The sequence below is a fragment of the Hermetia illucens genome, chromosome 1, assembly GCF_905115235.1.
Source record: "Hermetia illucens chromosome 1, iHerIll2.2.curated.20191125, whole genome shotgun sequence".
Lineage (NCBI taxonomy): Eukaryota > Metazoa > Arthropoda > Insecta > Diptera > Stratiomyidae > Hermetia > Hermetia illucens.
The window spans coordinates 100,761,096-100,768,065 of NC_051849.1; positions in this window are offsets into that span (position 1 = coordinate 100,761,096).

Sequence of the window (6,970 nt, forward strand, 5' to 3'; positions counted from 1 at the left end):
TGAACTGCTATAACTTTGTCGTTAATGGCCAGATTTCCACGAAACACAACATATATATATATGAAATATTGTCCACTATGCTGGTACAAAATTCGGAAGTCCTAGGATGAATTTAAGGGGGTTTTCAGTAAATTTCTAAAAATTAGTAGTATACTATTAGTAAGTTTATTTGAACAGATATCACAGATAACACCAATTTCGTTTGGATCGGTTTAGCCGTTTTGGAGAAAAATGCGTGTGACAGGCAGACCAACAGACATTGAATCGATTTTAATAAGGGTTTGTTTTACACGAAACCTTAAAAAAACAAACAAAAACAAAAAAACAAAAAATAAGAGAAAAAAAGTAATAAAACTTCGAGAGAACTTTCGCAACATTGTTTTGATGACGACGATGTTTCGACATTAAGTTTATAGTTGCAACAACTAACATCGATTGATAATGTCTGCAAGCCGAACATTTACGATAATTTTGCTCACGTTGACGAAGAAGTGCGCACCTCTGAAATTTTGACCGACAAGGAAATTATAAATGAAGAAGTTAAGAGTGACGATGGTAACTTATTTTCTCGATGCATTTTACTGACCAAAACAACCAGTTGAGTTGACAGCGAATCAACTGAGAAAAAGTGTTAAAAGTAACATACAAATTAAATATTTAAATATTTATGATCCTTTTCTAATTATTGTGAAATTAAATAATTTGACTCTTTAAATTTGGACGTTCCGGTTAAAATCGCTTACTGAATATAACCACCAAAATTCCCGGTCCCTTCAGCGTTGCTATATTCAGTTTTGAACGTATGTTGTAATGATAAATTCATTATAAAAACTGCCACGTGATGTAAATTGCAAGTTTCTAAATTTGTTTCAATTGTCGTGAGTCCAGTAGAAGCGATTGTTCGTATAATTAACTGTTCTAAGTTAGTCTAAGTAGAATCTTAAATAAATGTTACATAAGTGTTTCCTTAAAAAGTGTTTTCAATTAAGGAGAGAGTAATAGCAATTAGGGTCAATCAGATTGTGTTGTTTCGATTATTAGTTCAAAGAACGTTTTTCTCCACGAAGAGATTTCGGACAAAAAGGCTACGGCCTCTGATCAATACCGAAATATTCCTGGAAGCATCTTTTATGTACGATCAGTGGAAGGATTGTAACATATACATACTTTTTCGGTATGTAAATCGGTCGTTATTGACGCAGTCATTAGGATCCTTTTTAAACTGAAAAGTTCCGGATAAAAATATAAATTTTAAAAAATACAATTTCTTTAAGCCATTGACTTAAGGCGACATACCCATAAACACAACATCAAATACATATATACTACACACCTGAATTGCAATTTGCCCACTTTAAATTGCTAACTCCAAATGTTTACAGTACACACTCTGACATACCATGGTTACATGTCACATAACCCATACCTCCTCACCATATACCAACTTCACATAGCCATAATATGAGTCATCACTAGGCTTAGCATATTTCTCACATTCTTAATCAAAAACTAAAACCGTGTAAACATCCTCAATCCAATTTCAGAAGATAGCAATAACAAGAAATACAAGATCAACATTATGCACTCTTTCTATCTTTCAATTTTAAAAGTAGTGGAGATAAATAGATCGTATGAAATAAAGCTCCAGAATTATAACCCCGAGTAAAAAAAAACTATGTAGCTTCTCCTACTACAATATGTTTTTATAATTTGTAGATACGTATTTCGAGAGCTATTTACTCTCTTCCTTAGTACATTAACTACTAAATCATTGGGAAGTTTTTTCTGTTTTTAAATAAGAAAAGTTAAAAGGCATACACATGTAGGTACAAATTGTAAAAAGTATCATTCTCTACGCAGAACAAGCAAAACAAAACCTTAAAGCAAATAGCACCATTTAAAATTGGCCAAGGAATCAACATCAATTGGAGCCCCGCTGGATCGAATGTTGGTAAAAATCCAGAGAACATTCGAATGTGGAGTGACTAAGAAACGGAAAGCGCATAAAATTAAATGGGATCGGCTGACACAAAACAGGATACAGAAGGAAAACCCCTTGCCCACACTACCGAAATACGTGGTTAATAAAGCATGGATTGAGTTCACCCTCAGAGAATTGACAGCTTTGAACAATGGACTAGGGTACGCGTCATCAGACACAACTCGATTAGAAGAAACCATCGTCAACATTGAAGCACGAATAAAATGCCTTAGCAATGAGACAAAAGAGGAGATTCGAAGTGGAATAGCAAAAATTAGTTTGAAGATAGAGAAGCAAAATCTAAAAGAACATCATGAGGATCCAAGAAAGCGGACAAAAGCAACAATGTCGTTCGAACCAAAGCTTGGCCGGAGCTAGACAATTTCTTTTTATGGATTGAGGGGTCCTGCCCTAGTACGAAACCGTAGCCACCTTCGTTTCTCTTTTCATTTAAGAGGAGCTTTCCAGTCAATCTCTAAAAGTTGGTAATATACTATTAGTAAGTTTATTTGAATAGATATTGGAATGGGATAGATGAGGCCTAGATTAGTAGTAATAGACCAATCACGCCTTGGGATTTCAGTAGATGCGATAGGGATAAGATGCGTTGTTAGGCCCGCCCTAAAATGTCCAATCGCGTAGGATTTGTATGGGGAACCAGTTGTTTGTGGGGCGGAGCGCTTGGTATGATTGGTCATAAGGGTAGTGTTGCAGCATGAAGGTTGGATTTTTTGAAAATTGATGTCTTGTGTTGGGGTTCCGATTTGGTGTGAATTTTGTAGGATATGTTTGGAAAAAGTGTTTTTGAGCTGTCGAGGGCCCTTAAAGAGTTGTCTGTTGGGGTGTGGCTTTTTCTAGAATTTGCAATTGATGATTTTATGTAAGGGTGGTGTTGCATTGTGAGAGTCGTGTCTTGTAAAATTTCTACTTTGGTGGTACACCTCTTTATTTGGTGTTTTATGGAGCATCAAGATAAGCATCGTTGCATAAAGAAAATGGTTTGAAAGAGGGATGTGGATAAGGTTTTCGATCGTGATGGCGATGGTCGCTTGGCGCTGGTTGGTTGAGTTGCTGCAATGATGGCTGCCTGCTGCTGATTATCTGGGGTTATGGACATGAGAAGCTGTGGTGTTGCCGGGCAGGTTAATTTTGCGTGGAAGATTGTGAGGGCTGAGTCGATGGAAGAAACACTACATTGTCGTCTCGCTTTTACTTTCGCGAGGCATACGGATAGTAGAACGGGCGGAATCTAAGTGGAAGTTGCGGATGGTAGAACGGGTAGGATCTAGTGGCGGTAGTGTTGTCAATGGGATTTTATTATATAATAATAATCGTTGGCGCAACAATCCATATTGGATCAGGGCCTTGAAGTGTGTTAGAGCACTTCATTCAAGACCGTAACGGTACACTACAGAACACTGTAGGAGGCAATGTGGTCAGCATTGCGCTCGCCCGAGATTATTACCCTGATTTGACTCAGGTACTCATTCACAGCTGAGTCGACTGGCATCCGACGTCAAGTCACGATACAAATCCCACTGCCACCAGCGAGATTTGAACCGCGGCCTTCCGTATGACAACCCAGTGCTCTAACCACTGAGCTATCCGGACATTTTATTCCTCGCCCTAAAATACTCAGTCATTGAGCATTTATCTCGACCTGTTAGTATTTTTGAATAAATGAAACAAGTTCACAAATTTGGTTCAAAATCTTTATTGTCATATTTCTACATTGCAAAACAATTGTAAAATATCAATATTCCATTGCCAAGTGAATTAATGCATAGTGCATGTGGTCGTCTGTTTGTTGAAGGTGCCATAAGCCTTATAGATCTGTGTGAAAAAGCAAATACGATAGCAGCTGCTAGTAAAATTTTCACCGCGTCGGAAGAGTAACTTACGGATCTGGATTTTGCCATTTGCACAGGAATGCGATCATGCAGACCGCAAACATCACGTCCATTAGCAAAAAGACAGGTATGGGAAAGCCGTAGATGCTCCACTTCAACATCTCTAGGTGTGTTGAGGGCGCTTATTTCCGATGAACAAAAGTAACACTTAACATAGTCCTTTAGATTAGTATAGAAAAAAACGCTTTTTGCTAACTTGCGATCTATCTCGTTGGAAGTACTAACGTCTACAGGTCTCATCTTGATAGTTCGATGTTGGTTTGTGTTATATTTTCGTTTCGTGTTTTTAAATAAATTGATCCATTTCTAGTTTCCCTTCATACTAAATTTTTTCCACATCACACTTTTGAGAGTTCTATTGAATTGTTCAACAATTGATGCCTTTAAAGCGCTATGCGTTAAGTAGTGATTTATTTCATATTTTTTCATTAACTTCATAAATTTCTTGTTAAAGAATTCTAGTCCGTCGTCTGCCTGTAAATTTCTAGGAACATGCTTCTGGTTTAAAATTGCTTGCATAACTTCACAACCACTTTTATTCTTAACGGGTAATGCCCAAGCGTATTTGGAAAAACTATTAATTACTGTAACTAGAAAACTGAATCCCTGGTTTTAAGATGTGTAGGCACGCATGTCAACTAAATCAGCCTGCCATAGTAACGCGACGTTGTTTGAAGTTTCTGCTAGCGGGCTTGGGAAGCTCATTAATAATCTGTCTTCTGCTCATTTTCCTGAATGTATAAATATCGACTGCCTTTTACTATTATATCTTAACATCTACTGATAAAGGCATCAGAAGTAGTATCACCATGCTAAAATTTAATCATCCATTTACAATGATGGTTGCAGGACCATCTGGATGTGGAAAGACGATCTTTACAGAAAATCTTTTGAATAATATGTGGCTTATATAGCCTCAAGTTGAGAAGATAGTTTGGTGTAATACAGAACAAGGAGCACTGGCATTGCGTGTATCGTTTAAGAACATTGAATATATGAAATATATCCCAGATGAGTTCACAAACAAGACTAAGGATCCCACTTTGATCGTGTTGGATGATATGATGTTCAACGCATTTTTAAAGCAGATATGTGAACTTTTCATCATCATTCATCATCGCAACTTCTCTGTGATTTTTGTAACACAGAATGTATTTCATCAAGGGAAGTATTGAAAAACCCACGAGACAAAAGGCAATTTCTCCATTTAGTTAAACAGATTGATCCAGGAAAGAGTGGTGAGCTTGTGAAGATATATAAAGATATCATACAGAGACCACAGTTATTTGCTGGTAGATTTAACCCAGGATATTATTAGGTTTCGAACCGATTTGTTACATGTTATTGCTCGTCAAGTAGCCTGAAAAATAATAATAATGGTTTCGAAAATGCAACGTTTAAAGGCAAGAGGCATACACTATATGTCCTAAAGAACGCTAAATCATTGACGAATCAGAAAGGTCTACGAGATAGCCAGAACCAGACAAGGCTAATTTTTCGAAAAGATTTATCAACACAGCCAACCCCAGAGAAGGTATCATTCTTGACCGAAGAGAGTTACTTTAAGCCAGAAGAGGTAACATCACCAAGAAGATCCCTCTCACCAGCATCTAAACGACGATTATCAGCAAGCAGTATGGCTAAAAACCTTCAACCAATGAAAGTACAAAAACTATCCTGGATAAATCTAACAGGGGGATTATAAAATAATTACTGCCGATCACGGATTAACTCAGTATACCATTCCTACGGAAATGAGTTCATATGAAGTAGTCAGTGCTATGGAGAGGCTAGAGGAAGGCGACCGGGGAGAATATAAAAGCGATCCGAAAGGAGTCATCAGAAAGACTACCTTAAAATGTTCACAGTTAAATCCTGGTCAATATGAGCTAGCTTTCCCAGCGAAAAAATTTGCTCGTCAAAGTGAATGTTTAAAAAGTAGAAGAGAACGAGGTTCTAGTATTCCGGATTTTGAGTGGGAAAGAATATAAAATACAGGAGATGCCTGTCAATGTAGATAATAATGAGTTCTACATCTCACTCCTAAGCAATAGTTCTCTATCTTTCTACCCCGATAATGTACAAGGCCGTTTTCGCAATATATCACCTAAACTCTGTAATCTTACCGATACCTGGTGTGTTGGGATTTACGATTTTGCATTGCCTCCACAAAAAATACCGAAGAAAAAACTTACCCGTGAAGCAAATAAGATGATTTATAAGAAAAGAGTCAAACGCGATCACCTTAAAGAAGGAATAGCCGGAGGTGAGCTCCTGGCATTGAGAATTGTCTTAAATTTTGAGGATTTTCATGGAACGCTCAACTGGACACAAAAGCAGCTTAGTGAAATAAGCAATGGGGATGGAGCAATTGATTTTACAACCTTTCATCTTATTTTGGCAGAATTGAGCCTGCCGAGTTAAGGAGCTTGGGTGTAGGAAAAGCTAAGGAGAATATATGGGGGCGTGTAGAGACCGATTTAGTACATGGAGTCATAGTTAGAGCTTCTTATGAGAAACTTCCGAACGAGTCTATACTCAACATAAAACAAAGCGATGCTATTGTAGAGAAAGTTGGTTTGAAAAATTATACCTACCCCTCTATTGAAAGCTTCACTGATGTGATTATCGGTCAAATTCCGAAGGAGCGGCGAAATCGCGATAGTTTGCAGTCTTTAATCCTTTTGGGAAGTTCTTTACCTGCACCCCCTGAATTTCCTAATGAAACGAAATTTGTTGATAATTTGGAACTTCAATGGCCAGGATTAGATGTTCAGGTGAAAATTAAAAAACCATACGAAGTAGACTTAGGGATTTGATGAAACTTTTGTTAGTGTGCATACAATTTAACGATGAGAAGCTTAGCGATGAGGAAAGGGTAAAGAAAATCTACCTATTTCAGATATTATTAGCACACATGGAAAAGTTGAAACAAAAATCACTTGATGCAGAGCCTGTAAAATGGCGCGAATCTGAAGTAGACAGTACTATCGTAGAAGCTTCGTATGAGAAGGAGAGTGGCGGTGATTATAAAACCATTAAAATAGCAATGGATGCGGAAACAGACAGCCTTAGAGAT